The sequence below is a fragment of the Notolepis coatsorum genome (assembly GCF_963971535.1).
Source record: "Notolepis coatsorum genome assembly, chromosome: 5".
NCBI classification, from domain to species: Eukaryota; Metazoa; Chordata; class Actinopteri; order Aulopiformes; family Paralepididae; genus Notolepis; species Notolepis coatsorum.
Window position 1 is genome coordinate 59,821,844 of NC_140169.1, and position 18,442 is coordinate 59,840,285.

The 18,442-nt window shown below is 45.1% G+C and overlaps 1 protein-coding gene and 1 long non-coding RNA gene across 2 annotated transcripts in view; both read left to right on the top strand.

Annotated features, from left to right (window-relative positions):
• LOC311228564 (uncharacterized protein) overlaps positions 1-18,442 on the top strand; it is a 62,391-nt gene that overhangs the window by 36,075 nt on the left and 7,874 nt on the right. Inside the window, exon 4 of the transcript XR_014619671.1 lies at positions 13,911-14,008. The gene's annotated coding sequence lies outside the window, so the exon portion shown is untranslated. The remainder of the gene's footprint in view (positions 1-13,910; positions 14,009-18,442) is intronic.
• LOC311229069 lies at positions 296-7,449 on the top strand. The gene is made up of 7 exons (XR_014619729.1): positions 296-401; positions 1,172-1,245; positions 2,135-2,203; positions 2,319-2,419; positions 3,646-3,816; positions 3,935-3,999; positions 7,276-7,449. It is a non-coding gene; the product is annotated as an uncharacterized lncRNA (long non-coding RNA).

Below are 18,442 nucleotides of genomic sequence, written 5' to 3' on the forward strand. Positions count from 1 at the left end.
CAAGGTGCTTAAAAGGTCCTTGACATTCTAATCTACCATTCGCATTGAAAGTTGTTCATCCATGATAAAATTGTTCTGAATCAAGAAATTTTATTATTTTTATTTAAAGTGTAACCAATTGTCTGAAATTCTAAAAATAGAGCCTAGAAAAGTACTTAAGTCTTGTTTATAATTTTCTAAGTAATATTATTGTGTTTCTGCAATTCTGTCATGGTCCCTTTAAGAATCACAGGAAGTGAGGTCATTTCAGTGACACGCAGGTAGGCGTCGCTAAATAGGAAGTGAATGAATCTCACGGAGAATCAGGAAGTGAATGAATCTCATGGAGAAATACGTTATTATTCTTCTGAGCTAATCTAGTGTAATCTATCATCATCTTATGCCCTGTGATAGAATCCTGGGTATGTGTTTGTTCTTCACAGTACTATGAACGATTGCAGATAATTATTTAGGAAAATATGAAAACGTTTTGTGTAATTAGGTCTGCTGAATAGTATTACTGATGATGAGCAGTGCACACTGACATTAGTCCCACACATATGTACTTCCTTTACAAACTGTGGTCTGATGGCTTGTTTGTATTTTGTTATTGTATTTTCGTTTTATTATATATTCTTCCTGTCATTAATTGTTTTCTCTATACCAGAAATCGTATGGCATGGGTGCCTGCTTCAGTGTCGTATGTAGGCCTGCTTGTGTGTGTGTTTGTTTGGGAGGGGGGGGGGGGGGGGGTATATTTTATCTTGATATAATGTAATTTTGCTTCCTGGTGAATGCCACATGCAAGCCCCTAGAGGGTTTTTAGGCAATTCTCCTACACATCCCTTGTGGATTATATTGTATTATATATGTAATTGTTTTTATATGTGTAAACAAACAAAATTAGTCCCACACCTTCATTAGTCCATTCCAGAATAAATACTAGATATAAATGCATGTACAATTGATAGGCTACTGTACATATTAAAAAGGATGCAATATGTTACATTTAGGTTAGAATACGTATTTGATAAATAACATGTAACTTGTAAGACATAGTAAAATATGGGATTTAGTTCATATTGAAGATATGGGGAAATTGTTTAAAGCAAGCATAATATTGATTATGTACAGTTTGTATGTTTCATAAAGCAAACATATTATTGATTCTGTAAATTTTTGTATGTTTCAGTTTTACCCTTCCTTGCAACATCAATAAACCTGTGGACAAGGATTCAAGTGTCTTCAGAGTCGTGGTGTCAAGAGGTATTTATCTGGCTGTCAATTTTATATAATTGGAACATATAGTGAGGTCAGCACAATCACAATATTAATGGCTATGCAACCTAATAGGAGATCTTGCAAGTGTACCCCCACAGTTATCTTATTTAGCCCACGTTTAGCTAACAACGTTAGTCCCTGGCTTTATAGACAGTCTCCTCCCCACCGCATGTATATATTCCCTCCCCGCCGTATGGATATTTCTCTCCCACCCACCCACCCCCTCCTAATGTACAGTCCCCTCCCCATCATATGTATATACTCTGTCAGGATCTAGGGGTAACAGTACTGTATATTTGAATACCGTTTATGTCACAAATGTATCAGTACTAAATACCTATATGTCCCTATGCCATAAATGTCATGTATGTTGTGTATGTCATAAATGTCTATATGAATTGTAAATGGGGGACCCTGATGGAAACAAGACAAACGTCTTTTTCAGGTCTGCATCCCCTTAACAATTGTGTGTATTGAGCCGTACTGTATTGTACCCATTCTGCAATCTGTTAAATAAAGTTTTCATTCATTCATTCATGAATGGGGAATATGTGTCGCTCACACCATGTCATTGATTGATTGAAAACTTTATTAACAGATTGCAGAATGGGTACAATACAGTACAGCTCAATACACACAATTGTTAAGGGGATGCAGACCAGAGAAAGACTTGCGTCTTGTTTACATCAGGGTCCCCCATTTTCAATGTCAGATATGGCAACTGCAGCTTAAATTATGCTGTGACCTGCTGCCAATATCCTGTGTAACTAAATCGAATATACTTGTATTGAGAAGACACTTGTACGTTAGTCTAGAGGTCAAATACTTATGTTAATCCTTATTTAAAATGTAACGTTCTGTTGCATGTGTCCAGATGCCGGGCGTCAGTGAAAGACGTGAACCAACAGGAGTTTGTTCGTGCCCTGGCGGCCTTCCTGAAAAAGTGAGTTGACTTAATTAATTTCCTCCAAGGGGTGCGACAGTCACACTATTAAAAGAATATAAAAAAAGCATATTCCACAGGGCCTCCTGTTATGATACATTTCTTCTGTCACCAGGTCAGGAAAGCTGAAGGTGCCAGACTGGGTGGACCTGGTCAAGCTGGCTAAACACAAGGAACTGGCCCCTAATGATGAGAACTGGTTCTACACCAGAGCTGGTAAATTGTGACATCATCCCACCATCTCTTGTTTCCACTGCTGTTGGTATTAGTTGCGTTGATTAACGCAACTAGTGTTAGCTGTAACATTTGATGGCTGACGTAGCAGCTCTAATGTTTGCAGGGCTGTACACTGCGACGAGATGATCCCAAATTGCCTATTAATTTGGCCGTTGCGAGTGAAAAATAATATCTGGGAGCAACGTTGTGAGTAGTGATTTCAACCTTCATTCGCATTTCACTCCTAAATTAATCAATACAAATTGGATAAAAAAAATTGTAAAACTTTAGCCTACAACCAAGGCTGTACAGTGCGACACAATGTCGTGGTGCTATGAAAATTGTCGTTGAGCTGAGCTCTCATCAAAATCAATGGAGGACTTTCAGGAAAGTAAAAAACGCATAGCGCTTGCCGATTGGTGCTAAGAACAGCAGGGCGGGTGCAAGCGATGTGACGTAATTGGCAGACTCGACTGTCAATCAAAATGATTCTGTTGCCGGCTGAATGATTGAATGAATGAAAACGTTATTAACGATTGCAGAATGGGTACAATACAGTACAGCTCAATACAACAACAGTGGACTGGAGGATGAAGACTAGAAAAAGACTTTCGGCTTTTTTACATAAGGGTCTTCTATTTTCAATTCATCAAAACATTTAGAGACATACAAATATACAATAGTTTCATAAAAATGCTATTTATTGATTGATTTAAAACTTTATTAACATATTGCAGAATGGGTACAGTACAGCTCAATACATACAATTGTTAAGGGCATGCAGACCAGAGAAAGACTTTCGTCTTGTTTACATCAGCGTCCCCCATAAACGCACCCGTGTATTGAAGCTTCTGTAGCTTGTCACAGAAATATTCTGTACTTGTTTCAGATGTACCCCAGACAAGGCCCACTCCCAGGAGAGACAAATTTCCTCTGCCTGAAAAGACTAAGATTATAAATAGAATTTACCATATTATAAGTTATTGCTGGTGTAAACATTCTTACAGTTGGGTAAAAATGCCTAGACACTGGTGACCGTTGTTTCAACAACTAACAGTGATAAAATCTTAGCATGTAATTTGAGTTTATTCCTCTGTGAAGTATGGGAGAATACATTAAAACGCCCTCAGTCACAAACGGTTTGAGTTGTTTTGCACAATATTTGCGGTTATTTGAAGTACGGAATGTTTTCACTACATTTAACTAATAATTGTCATTTATATCAGGGTTCCAGAGAAAAGTGATGGGAGACCCTCCTGGAAATCAAGGATGATATCAAAAAACTCCACAAAGAAATTCATCCGGATGGGAGGGTCGACATACACCCCTGCCAGACAGAGGAGGCGTTGAACCTGCTTGAGGAGGACCTTGGGAGGCCGGACATCAGGACAAAAATGGTGACTTTTAAATCTTTTCCTAGGATAGGGATTACTGACTCATATGTTCAAAGGATTTAAATTGTATTGTACATGATGTTACATTATTATACATGTCATTTGGTTTTTTCTTATTCAGATATCCACATTGACGGGGATCGGGGGAAAGAGTGTCCGCGACTGCACTAACAAGATGATGGACAGGTATTTATATGCATGTACAAAGATGCAGGTTGAGGCAGGCAGGCATGCATTCTCACTTTCTGTGTTTATGTTTGGAAAGACCAGATGAAGTCAGACGCGTATATTATATTGATAGTAAATGTACTGAGGATGGACAGATGATGTTGACATTTAAACAAAAAATACAATGCATAATAAATGTGTTCATGATCATCATGCAACAAAAAACAATGGGAGGAAGGGGTTTTATGAAACTGGTGATACACTTGTAGTCCTAGTACAGCTTTTCCCTTCAATTTGTATTTGTTTTGACTAGTCACTTGTTGAATTGCTTGAATTATTAATGTCATGACTTTCTCTTAGAGACTCATGACAAATGCAGTCATGTCCCGTTTTAATTTAAAAGGGGGTGGTCTATGAGACAAGAGGGCCTTTAAGGAGACTGCCCTCTACCGTGTATGTTGGAACGGATAACGGAATTTAAAAAATGTCTAGAGGCAGAGAGCAGAGGAGAGATAGGAGAGGTATTGTATTTCATGACTGTTGGGAACTAGGCTTAATGTAGCACCTACTTCCACGGATGAAGCTAAGCTAGGCTAACGGTCCAGGTGTTCCCTAAGCCTAATGCAATGCATGCATGTCTAACTCCAGGGAAGATGTTTAATAAGCTAATTTCCCAAAATGTTGGGAGTGTTCCTTTAAGTTGCCTTAATGTTCAAAGGCTTAACCTGTTACAGTATATTTATGTAAATATATATATAAATGTGCGAATTGGCTATAATAAGGTAATTTATACGCCTCCTATTCTATAATAATATTTCTAATGGCATTGGTCCGGATGGGAGAATTCAGTACTGTATCTACAGAACCTTCGGTTTAATCATCTTCCCTTTATTAATTTCCTTAGATTTTTTTGTACACATGATCTCAAGAAGGTACTGAACGAGATCAGTGGCAGTTTTTAATGTTTGGTCATTATTAGCATGGTGTTATTCACTGTCAAAGATGCAAAGAAAAATCTTAATTCATATTCTCCTTTCTTCACAATTTAAGCAAGCCTAGTAATAGACACAATATTTCTGACACTGTGATTACGTTCCCTGAGGTCCATAGATGTCCCTAGATACCAAGAATATGCAAATGTCCTTGTAGAAGTGGAGCAATATTTTATTTACCTAGTTGCCTTAATGTTCAAAGGCTTAACCTGTTACAGTATATTTATGTAGCTAATATATGTAAATATATATATATATATATATATATATATATAAATGTGCGAATTGGCTATAATAAGGTAATTTATACGCCTCCTATTCTATAATATTTCTAATGGCATTGGTCCGGATGGGAGAATTCAGTACTGTATCTACAGAACCTTTGGTTTAATCATATTCCCTTTATTAATTTCCTTAGACTTTTTTGTACACATGATCTCAAGAAGGTACTGAACGAGATCAGTGGCAGTTTTTAATGTTTGGTCATTATTAGCATGGTGTTATTCACTGTCAAAGATGCAAAGAAAAATCTTAATTCATATTCTCATTTCTTCACAATTTAAGCAAGCCTAGTAATAGACACAATATTTCCGGGGGTCATCCCTACTCATGCATTAAAGCATTCCGTCTCCAGACGGATTTCCGTCAATTTGATTGGGGAGATCCGTCCATTTGATTCGCGGTCTGACGGAATTGGCTACCTGGTATAATATGATTTGTAGATGCATACACATTTAAACAAAATTGAGCCAATCAGAGGCGCCAAATATGAAGAAAAAAAAATCGCGCCGCGCCAAGCAGAGTCATCACTCAGCGACTCGAGAGACAGGACGCTGCTCGCACTCGCTGCTATACCGATTAGCTAACGTTAGCTTAATAGCGTCGGTTAAATGGAAGGAGTAAGCCGGCCACTAAAAAGAGAACCCACCGCGGGGTTCTCAGATGAAAAGGATGAGCGGGACCACCTAACAAAAGAAAGTTTAGAGAGGAGAGGGCGTTTGAAGAGACTGGCTAGGCAGCGCTACTGGGGGCTGTAGTGGTGAGTTGTTAACTTGTTCCGTGTGCCGCAACTATGTCAAAAACAGAAACAACACTTTTGTCATTGTCGTGTTACTTCACAGTACAATACGTGAGTCCCCTGCTGTGGTTGTGAGTAAGTTTATTAGCTTAACTCCGTAGCAACATCACACAGGTGTATCTGTAGACAGTCTCCTCCCCACCGTATATTCTCTCCCCACCGTATATCTTTTTTCTACCATCCCCATCTAATGTACGGTCTCCTCCCCATCATAATGTATATAATCTCTGTTTGTTAGGATCTATGGGTAACTACTGTATATTTCTCTCCCACCCACCCCCTCCTAATGTACAGTCTCCTCCCCATCATATCATGTATATAATCTCTGTTAGGATATATGGGTAACATTACTGTATATTTGCATATCGTATATGTCACAAATGTAACAGTACTATATACCTGTAGACTGTAGTATCTCCCTATGCCATAAATGTCACTATGAATTGAAAATGGGGGACCCTGATGATGTAAACAAGACAAACGTCTTTCTCTGGTCTGCATCCCCTTAACAATTGTGTGTATTGAGCCATACTGTATTGTACCCATTCTGCAATCTGTTAAATATTGATTGATTGATTGAACATTTTATTAACAGAATTGCAGAATGGGTACAATAGAGTACGGCTCAATACACACAATTGTTAAGGGGATGCAGACCAGAGAAATACTTTTGTCTTGTTTACATCAGGGTCCCCCATTTTCAATTCATCATAACATATATGACACACATGACATACAGATAGACAATACTGCTACATCTATACATTTATGACATACCAGATTTACAAATACAGTATTGTTTGTGATACAAAAATAGTCTAAAAAAAGAGAGTATATACATTGGAGGAGGTTGGGTAGGTGGGGTGGTACATTGGAGGTGGTTGGGTAGGCGGGGTGGGGTAACTACATTGGATTATCGACAAAACCTTACTTGGTCCCAAGAAGAGGGTCTTGTGTATTAAATAAAGCCTACAGTCAGGACAGTAGGCTCTACAAGTAGGCTCCCTTAAAACGCTAACGCTATTAAAAAAAATAGTGGAGATTAAAATAAGAATATGACTTGGCCTGAAAAAAAGTTCAGTCAGGAGATTTTATTTTGCTTTAATCCCTGTCCCTACTGCTGTAACCTACTAATGCTTACCACTTGTATCTATTGCTATGTCCGCCCATCAAAATCACGTGAGTTGTATTAACGCCTGTCCCGTCTCCCTGTCTCCCTGTCAGTGGCTGTCCAGGAGTGTTGGACGTCCCGTGCTGAAGACCGGGAGGATGCGACCCCCTCTGCGCCTCTCCGGCTGTCTCGAAGTGCCGAAGACTGGGAGGATGCAACCCTCTCTGCGCCGCCCCTTAGCTCAAATAGATCCGCTATCAGCTCTATCTTTAATCTTCAAAATGTTCAGTTGCTATGTATGTGTTGGGCCAGCCTTTAGTATTTTAAAATAAAAAGAAATTATAAAAACGGCTAACTTTTGACTATTCAATGTTATTGATGTGTTAATGTTTAAACAATGCATTTTCAACGCTCATGCTTTAATGTAAAGTTTGGTAGACGTCTATGTCATGACGTTGAAACAACGTCTAGGCTTAGACGTTCAAAACACGTCTAAGCTTAGACGTTAAAAACACGTCTGGAATAGACGTCTACCAAACTTTCACTTTTCACCCCATTCTAGACTGATTTTAGACGTCTATGTCATGACGTTGAAACAACGTCTAAACATAGACGTTCAAAAAACGTCTAAGCTTAGACGTTAAAAACACGTCTGGAATAGACGTCTACCAAACTTTCACTTTTCACCCCATTCTAGACTGATTTTAGACGTCTATGTCATGACGTTGAAACAACGTCTAAACATAGACGTTCAAAACACGTCTAAGCTTAGATGTTAAAAACACGTCTGGAATAGACGTCTACCAAACTTTCACTTTTCACCCCATTCTAGACTGATTTTAGACGTCTATGTCATGACGTTGAAACAACGTCTAAACATAGACGTTCAAAAAACGTCTAAGCTTAGACGTTGAAAACACGTCTGGAATAGACGTCTACCAAACTTTCACTTTTCACCCCATTCTAGACTGATTTTAGACGTCTATGTCATGACGTTGAAACAACGTCTAAACATAGACGTTCAAAACACGTCTAAGCTTAGACGTTAAAAACACGTCTGGAATAGACGTCTACCAAACTTTCACTTTTCACCCCATTCTAGACTGATTTTAGACGTCTGTCATGACGTTGAAACAACGTCTAAACATAGACGTTCAAAAAACGTCTAAGCTTAGACGTTAAAAACACGTCTGGAATAGACGTCTACCAAACTTTCACTTTTCACCCCATTCTAGACTGATTTTAGACGTCTATGTCATGACGTTGAAACAACGTCTAAACATAGACGTTCAAAACACGTCTAAGCTTAGACGTTGAAAACACGTCTGGAATAGACGTCTACCAAACTTTCACTTTTCACCCCATTCTAGACCGACTTTAGCCTAGACGTCTATGGGCCATTTAGACGTCTTTTAAACGTCTATTCAACGTAAAATTGCTCAGAGGGATGTTTCCCATTTCAGCACCACGCGCTGTCCACCTCACTTTGAGCAAGCCTAGTATACGGTGCATTGCACCTCACTCTATACCTGTTATTCACTCTCAACATGGATAAAACATAAAGTATGCATATAATAAAAAAATATGATGAATAAAATAAATATCATATTCTCAAAATAAACTGACGGGCCAGAAATTATTGCTGGCGGGGCCAATTTCGGCCCGCGGGCCGCCTATTGCCGACCCCTGCCTTACAGTCAGGGCTGCCGCGGTTACCTTACAGTCAGGGCTGCCGCGGTTACCTTACAGTCGGGGCCGCCGCGGTTACCTTACATTCGGGGCTGCCGCGGTTACCTTACAGTCAGGGCTGCTGCGGTTACCTTACAGTCAGGGCTGCCGCGGTTACCTTACAGTCAGGGCTGCCGCGGTTACCTTACAGTCAGGGCTGCCGCGGTTACCTTACAGTCGGGGCTGCCGCGGTTACCTTACAGTCGGGGCTGCCGCGGTTACCTTACAGTCGGGGCCGCCGCGGTTACCTTACAGTCGGGGCTGCCGCGGTTACCTTACAGTCAGGGCTGCCGCGGTTACCTTACAGTCGGGGCTGCCGCGGTTACCTTACAGTCGGGGCTGCCGCGGTTACCTTACAGTCAGGGCTGCCGCGGTTACCTTACAGTCAGGGCTACCGCGGTTACCTTACAGTCGGGGCTGCCGCGGTTACCTTACAGTCGGGGCTGCCGCGGTTACCTTACAGTCGGGGCTGCCGCGGTTACCTTACAGTCGGGGCTGCCGCGGTTACCTTACAGTCAGGGCTGCCGTGGTTACCTTACAGTCAGGGCTGCCGCGGTTACCTTACAGTCGGGGCTGCCGCGGTTACCTTACAGTCGGGACTGCCGCGGTTACCTTACAGTCGGGGCTGCCGCGGTTACCTTACAGTCGGGGCTGCCGTGGTTACCTTACAGTCGGGGCTGCCGCGATTACCTTACAGTCGGGGCTGCCGCGGTTACCTTACAGTCAGGGCTGCCGCGGTTACCTTACAGTCGGGGCTGCCGCGGTTACCTTACAGTCGGGGCTGCCGTGGTTACCTTACAGTCGGGGCTGCCGCGGTTACCTTACAGTCAGGGCTGCCGCGGTTACCTTACAGTCGGAGCTGCCGTGGTTACCTTACAGTCGGGGCTGCCGCGGTTACCTTACAGTCGGGGCTGCCGCGATTACCTTACAGTCGGGGCTGCCGTGGTTACCTTACAGTCAGGGCTGCTGCGGTTACCTTACAGTCGGGGCTGCCGCGGTTACCTTACAGTCAGGGCTGCCGCGGTTACCTTACAGTCGGGGCTGCCGCGGTCTTACAGTCGGGGCTGCCGCGGTTACCTTAGTCGGGGCTGCCGCGGTTACCTTACAGTCGGGGCTGCCGCGGTTACCTTACAGTCGGGGCTGCCGCGGTTACCTTACAGTCGGGGCTGCCGCGGTTACCTTACAGTCGGGGCTGCCGCGGTTACCTTACAGTCAGGGCTGCCGCGGTTACCTTACAGTCGGGGCTGCCGCGGTTACCTTACAGTCGGGGCTGCCGCGGTTACCTTACAGTCAGGGCTGCCGCGGTTACCTTACAGTCAGGGCTGCAGCGGTTACCTTACAGTCGGGGCTGCTGCGGTTACCTTACAGTCGGGGCTGCCGCGGTTACCTTACAGTCGGGGCTGCCGCGGTTACCTTACAGTCGGGGCTGCCGCGGTTACCTTACAGTCAGGGCTGCCGCGGTTACCTTACAGTCAGGGCTGCTGCGGTTACCTTACAGTCAGGGCTGCCGCGGTTACCTTACAGTCAGGGCTGCCGCGGTTACCTTACAGTCGGGGCTGCCGCGGTTACCTTACAGTCGGGGCTGCCGCGGTTACCTTACAGTCGGGGCTGCCGCGGTTACCTTACAGTCAGGGCTACCGCGGTTACCTTACAGTCGGGGCTGCCGCGGTTACCTTACAGTCGGGGCTGCCGCGGTTACCTTACAGTCGGGGCTGCCGTGGTTACCTTACAGTCAGGGCTGCCGCGGTTACCTTACAGTCGGGGCTGCCGCGGTTACCTTACAGTCGGGACTGCCGCGGTTACCTTACAGTCGGGGCTGCCGCGGTTACCTTACAGTCGGGGCTGCCGCGGTTACCTTACAGTCGGGGCTGCCGCGATTACCTTACAGTCGGGGCTGCCGCGGTTACCTTACAGTCGGGGATGCCGCGGTTACCTTACAGTCGGGGCTGCCGCGGTTACCTTACAGTCGGGGCTGCCGCGGTTACCTTACAGTCAGGGCTGCCGCAGTTACCTTACAGTCGGGGCTGCCGCGGTTACCTTACAGTCGGGGCTGCCGCGGTTACCTTACAGTCGGGCTGCCGCGGTTACCTTACAGTCAGGGCTGCCGCGGTTACCTTACAGTCAGGGCTGCAGCGGTTACCTTACAGTCGGGGCTGCTGCGGTTACCTTACAGTCGGGGCTGCCGCGGTTACCTTACAGTCGGGGCTGCCGCGGTTACCTTACAGTCGGGGCTGCCGCGGTTACCTTAGTCGGGGCTGCCGCGGTTACCTTACAGTCGGGGCTGCCGCGGTTACCTTACAGTCGGGGCTGCCGCGGTTACCTTACAGTCGGGGCTGCCGCGGTTACCTTACAGTCGGGGCTGCCGCGGTTACCTTACAGTCGGGGCTGCCGCGGTTACCTTACAGTCAGGGCTGCCGCGGTTACCTTACAGTCGGGGCTGCCGCGGTTACCTTACAGTCGGGGCTGCCGCGGTTACCTTACAGTCAGGGCTGCCGCGGTTACCTTACAGTCGGGGCTGCCGCGGTTACCTTACAGTCGGGGCTGCCGCGGTTACCTTACAGTCGGGGCTGCCGCGGTTACCTTACAGTCAGGGCTGCAGCGGTTACCTTACAGTCAGGGCTGCTGCGGTTACCTTACAGTCGGGGCTGCAGCGGTTACCTTACAGTCAGGGCTGCCGCGGTTACCTTACAGTCGGGGCTGCCGCGGTTACCTTACAGTCGGGGCTGCCGCGGTTACCTTACAGTCAGGGCTGCCGCGGTTACCTCACAGTCAGGGCTGCCGCGGTTACCTTACAGTCGGGGCTGCCGCGGTTACCTTACACCCCTTCCTGACAGGCAGCGACGCGAGCGAGCGTGATTGCGAAAATGATTAAAATGTATTTGTTTCAATCAGACTATCCTGACCTGCCGCGAGCGACAGCGAACTGAGCGGCGATGTCGTCCCCCCCTCAAATATTTGCTCGCTGTGTCTCTAGTTGAGCGATTACGCGGCCGAGTCCCGCCCCTAAACACTTTTTATTGGTCAAGAATCGCAGGCTGCTTTCCCCCCGTGTGCTTCCAGGTAAACACACACACAGACACACTCGGACAAGCGCCGCGTCATATCAGGACAGTGTCGCGCACGATTTCGTCTCCAGTTCGCTCGCTGCCTGTCAGGAACCGGTGTTACAGTCAGGGCTGCCGCGGTTACCTTACAGTCAGGGCTGCCGCGGTTACCTTACAGTCAGGGCTGCTGCGGTTACTTTACAGTCAGGGCTGCCGCGGTTACCTTACAGTCGGGGCTGCCGCGGTTACCTTACAGTCGGGGCTGCCGCGGTTACCTTACAGTCGGGGCTGCCGCGGTTACCTTACAGTCGGGGCTGCCGCGGTTACCTTAGTCGGGGCTGCCGTGGTTACCTTACAGTCAGGGCTGCCGCGGTTACCTTACAGTCGGGGCTGCCGCGGTTACCTTACAGTCAGGGCTGCCGCGGTTACCTTACAGTCAGGGCTGCCGCGGTTACCTTACAGTCAGGGCTGCCGCGGTTACCTTACAGTCAGGGCTGCCGCAGTTACCTTACAGTCAGGGCTGCCGCGGTTACCTTACAGTCAGGGCTGCGGTTACCTTACAGTCGGGGCTGCCGCGGTTACCTTACAGTCGGGGCTGCCGCGGTTACCGCAGAAAATATATCAATCGTCTGGAATCGGATCATCCAATGAATGAAAAAGGCAACGATGCCAATCCTATTGGTAATGTCTTTGATAGCATTAGTTAGCATTGACTGTAATTAGGGATGTTCGATATTGGCTTTTTTACCGATATACCGATATTGTCCAACTCTTAATGTCCGATACCGATATCAACCGATATGTATATATGCGTAATAATTTCAGGTAATTAACATTACATATCTCTTGTCGGGGAATTAACACAACAGTATGCATACTTTTCACAATAAATAAAATAAGAATTTGTTCTTACTTGCTTGCCTGGGTAAATAAAGGTTAAAAAAGATTTTGAATGCCGATCATTTCCGATATTACATTTTAATGCCAATATCGGTAGACCGATAATATCGGACATCCCTAGCTGTGATGTTTCTTGGCTTACGTTCGCTCTAGTGTGTGATTGGTCGTCATTAGCGCCAGGAGGGTCAATGTCATCAGACCCAGGTGAAGACATCTTTGATGAGATCACTGTCCGTTCAGTCACAGGTTATTATTTATGGTGAAACGGCTCATGCGTGGTGTTGATCCCCCCCCCCCCCCCCCCCACAGACACACACACACTGCCCCCCTGTGTTAGTGTATATACAGTATACTTGACCACACCGTGCACAATTGTACAGCCATGGCCTATTTTATAATTATATTCAATTCTATTGTTCTTCTATTTTAATTGAGATGAAAAATTCCATTTAATTTTATTCTACCTTTTTATTTCATTCCACCGTAATTGTCTGTCCGTAGGGCGGCTACGTGGTGCAGTGGGCAAGGCGCTCACCACGAATACTGGAGACGCTGGGTTCGCCTGTTCGAGCCCAGCGCTCCACATTGCTTTCAGTTTAGCTGGTCGTCCGTACTAATACACATTGGCCGTATTAGGGGGTGGGAAACTGATGGGTGGGGATCGGGCGTTGTGGACAGCGACTCCTACAGGTCGGTTGGTGCGCCTGCGCAGTAGAATCAGGAAGCGACGGGGGCGGCGCCCCTCCAAAGCGCAGACCCCTGACGCTGAAAGATCGAGCCGCGCAGGTGAAAAGATGCGACTGCTGTTACCTCGAGTATCGGAGGGGACTCGTGCTATGTATGACTTAGTCCACATTGCAGCCGGCTTGTGGGAGGCAAGAAACAGCGTTCGTGACAGGGGAGGGTTGAATTGGATGATACGAAAAATTGGGATGGGAGAAAAATAGAAAATGGGAGAAAAAGTGGATAAAAAGAAATTGTCTGTCCGTTAACATCGCGCCAAAAACGACCAAATCTAGTTCCCTGCATGTGTTTAAACTATTTTCTGATTGTGGTTGTGGTTGTTCCTCCACCAGGACATGGTGAACCGGCGCATCTCCATGGACATGATGTTGAAGGTGGCTGCTAGCCAGCGCTACAGACAATTCATCTTCCTCACCCCGCAGAGCATGAGGTAAAGTGCTCTACATGTTACCTCCTCACCCCACAGAGCATGAGGTAAAGTGCTCTACATGTTACCTCCTCACCCCACAGAGCATGAGGTAAAGTGCGCTACATGTACCTCCTCACCACCACACAGAGCATGAGGTAAAGTGCGCTACATGTACTAGGGCTGCAACTAACGATTATTTTGGTAGTCGACTAATCTAACGATTATTTTTGTCACACCCTCCATCGCTGCTTCCTGTGGGCGCGGCTCCTTTTCCGGGCTCCGGTGCATGTTTTACCTCACATGCTCAAGTCTGCACACCTGTGAACGTCACCCTGTTATCCAGTCCCTCTGCCTTAACAGTTAACTTAACATAACATGATCCCATAGCAAATTAAAATAATGACTCGTGAAACATTTGAATTTGGATCTTAAGCAACTTGCTTAAATCAAAATGTATTTGAATAACATAAATACAATACAACAATCAATCATAACAAAATAAATAAATTAAATAATACAAATTAAAGTGCAAGTGTTTAAATGTAAACAAAGAAAGAAAATAAGTAGCAGCATCTGCCCCCAGCACCGCGGCTGATGGGGCTGTAACTTGGTCCAGGAGGGTGAATTGGAACAGCTGTAGGGGGAGAGGAAAGGAGGATGACAGATCAGACAGACTTCTAGGTCTTTTGTTTGCTGTGTGTGAGAGGAGTGTGTGTGTATGTGTGAAACTTTATTTTAGATGATGTACTGCATAATGCCATTAACGTTAAACCATGGGAAATCTAGTTGGAACTTGGCTGGCTAGGCTACAGACAGCTCACGTTAGCACAGAGTGTCGTGTTTTTGCAGACTGACTAGCTAAGTAAGATTGTGATACACACTGCCACATTGAGTATATGTGTATATAAAAGCAGCAACGCTGTAAGCTTGACGCTGTTGTTTAGCTAACGTTACGTGACATATAACATACCGCAGCCTCGGCATAACTGAAATTGCGTGCAGCAACGCTGTAAGCTTGGTTGGCGCTGTTTAACGTTACATACTAGGCTTGGGCGGTATGACGGTATTACGGTATACCAGGGTATTTAGAAATCCCGACGGTATTGAAAACCAATACCGTCAAAATCACAGATCCGTTTCAGTTTATATTACAGTGAAACGGAGTTTTAACAGTGGTTGGTTGTAGTGCACTGCACACACGCGCTAGCAGAGGGCGAGACCAGTCCTCACTAGTGGAGCGAGCCGCAGAGCTGGTTGTCTACACACAGGAGGAGGAGGGTAAACCCCGCCTCACTGGAAATTAAATGAGAGTCGAGACACGCTTACCGTTGCTGCCTGGTGCTGCGGGCTAACTGGCTGTTCTGAGAGCTAACTGTTGTGTATGTGTATCACAACGGTGGTCACGCTTTACGGTAATGTTGCGACAGTGCTGTGAAAATACCGTAAAGCGTTGTGGTAACGAGAGTGTGTGTTGTTGTGGACTGGTGGAGCAAGCAAATAAACGGTAAAACGTTACGTCACAGTCCGGTGCGTTTTTGAATACACAATACTAACGTTACTAGTACTAGGGTGCTGCGGGGCTCCTGGCTACCATTCTGAGAGTTAACGTTAGTATTACTAGGATGCTTCTGGCTAGTGGCTACCATTCTGAGAGCTAATGATAGTAGCACTCGGATGCTGCGGGCTAACTGGCCATCTCCGCGATTTGTTTACTTGGTAACACGGGTTGGTTGCCCCCCCCCCCGCTGATGAAAATGAAAGTCATACCGTCATATACCGTACACCGGGGTATTAGGTCATCAAGGTATAACGGTGTGAAAAAAATTATACCGCCCATGCCTATTACATACAACATACCGCAGCCTCTATAAGCCCCAGCAATAGAGTTCGCTTAGCAAGCATTATCCATATCCATGAGACGTTCTGTTTTCCAACATGTAAGCTAACGGAAAAAAATACAATACTATGGCTAACTATCTAAAACGTACCCATGTTCCGAAGCTCCGGGGTGCATTCTTTCTTCTTCTTACCCAGGCCGTTGTCTGACTACAGAATGCAGTCAGACAATGGAAACGATACTGCCCCCAGCACTTCCTGTAGTGCATTGCAGTTACAAATGAACATTTGCATCTGATTTCTTTATACAACGCATCGGCACAAAACTTCCCTGTCGATGATTTTTTTATGATCGACGTCGTCGATTATGTCGACTAATCGTTGCAGCCCTAACATGTACATCACCCCACAGAGCATGAGGTAAAGTGCCCTCTACATGTCGAGACCATCTTTGATTATTGCTACCTGGCGTTACCTGTAACATTTGGTAGATGACGACATAGCAGCTCTAATGTTTGAGCCAAAGAGGATGCCATGCGCTTTGCAGTGTGGGATAGACGGACAATTTAAGCATGACATAAAGTCCCCCATTAATTTGTGGCTTTTTACTATAATTGAATATGCCATTTTATTGCTCTTAGCACTTTCTGTGCCATTAACGTATATATATGTGTTTGCTCACCAACCGCTGAGTGCCAACTCAACTTATTTAGCAAAATTCACATAGCGCTCCATAACTCAGCTTTCAGGAATTAGCCAGGATCACTCTGAAACTATACAATATGCACCACGGGATAACACGCAAACGTATACATGAAAAAATTTACTTTTTTTTTTACATGTTGGACGAGAGATAGTGACTGTTGTAATGGGAAATATTAAAGGACAAAACGATGAGCCGTTTTATAAATCATTCTGAGTCATTATTAATAATAGAAAAGTTTATTTCACCGTGGCCACAATGAAAGGACAGTTTACAGACAGATACATCATTTTCACACATAAGCGTCTGGCCATAAAGTGACCAAGAGGTTTGGGCAGAACATAGTTTAATACACACTTGCAAGACGTAACATTCTACATCAGATATGATGATGAAAGTAAATAAAAATGGTTCCGGGAAGTAATAATAACCTTGCTTTGGCTGGCTGGGGAGATTACCTTGGAGTCTCTTAAAGAGACACACACATTACATAGCTGGTCACAGTGAACCAGTCAAGCTGTAAAATGATATCTCAACACAGATCTATAATGACATGATAATAATATTCCACCACACTGTCAAATGAGCCATAGTATTGTCTCCATAGCTATAATATAGAATATAGATATAGCTCTGCAAACATTGTGACGCACGGTGAAAATAGGCAATGGAAAGCTGCCGCATTGACTACAGGGATGAGGGTAATAGCTGGCGCTGAATGAGTTAAAGGACCCTATTTGCGGTCTGTCTACCATGTGCCTGACACACAGAGACCCATCATTTCACTGATCTGTCCAGTGTTGAGCTAGCTCCCTGCACGCTCTCACTGGGCTACATTCATAAATCCTTTACAAAAACAACGATAAAATTTGCTTTTCAGAGACGGGAAGCTCGGGGTGTGTTCTCACGCGTCTCAGTTTGCTCTCCTGCATCACCATCCAAACATTCTACATGCTTTACGGCTCTCCCCCCTCAGGTCACAGTGCGTAGTGCGGTCGGCGAAATAGTTCCATTTCAAATGGAACCGTTTCAACATTCAGATTGCGATGCATTAATACACAGGAGAGCAAACTGAGAGCGGTAAGAATATACACGCTGAGCTTCCCATCGTGGAAAAGCACATTTATGTTGTTTTTGTAAAGGATTTACGATCGCCCATCATTGTCTGCTATTGTAGCCCAGTCAGAGTCTGCATGGAAATTGTAGACCGATCAGGGAGATGATGGTCCCCATGGGTCGGGTGCATGGTAGACGGACCGAATAGGATCTAAGGTCCAAACATAGCAACGTTATGCTTTAAGTGATGCTATTTCAGCATTTTTACTGTGGCCAAATGGCAGAAGAGCTTAACCATATATCACAGTATCAAATCACATTACTAATGGTATCACAGAGTGTTACGAAGGATCAGATTAAACCGAATATATATATTTACTACTTGATATATATTGCATAATATTTGTATATCGTCTGATATCCCTTGTGTATTCTTTGTACATATACACGGAATATCCCTTTTACCTAGTACAGACCATAATATTTCGTTCTCCTATTGGAAGCGATCCACTAGGCGCCACAGCCATACCCCCAATGTCTAGTTCAAAGTCACCGCCAAGGCTTGCCTGGACATGCCCGGTTCGGCGCAAGAATACGAGACAGGAATAAGGCTGGTACTAGATTATTCACTGTACGTATAAATACGTCGCAGGTGGATACAGCAGCACTTAGCCTAAAGCACCTTAGCCTAAAGTCAAGTTAACCTAGAAACGCGTTACCCTCAAACGTTAAAGCCTTCATCACGAGTCAACGACCAAGTGAAGTGAGCAACCTTGCATCTAAATAGAGCACTTATAACCGCGTGCGAATAGGATAGTAAAGTGTCAGAGCTTAGTGGAATAACGTCAAGTTCGACCTAG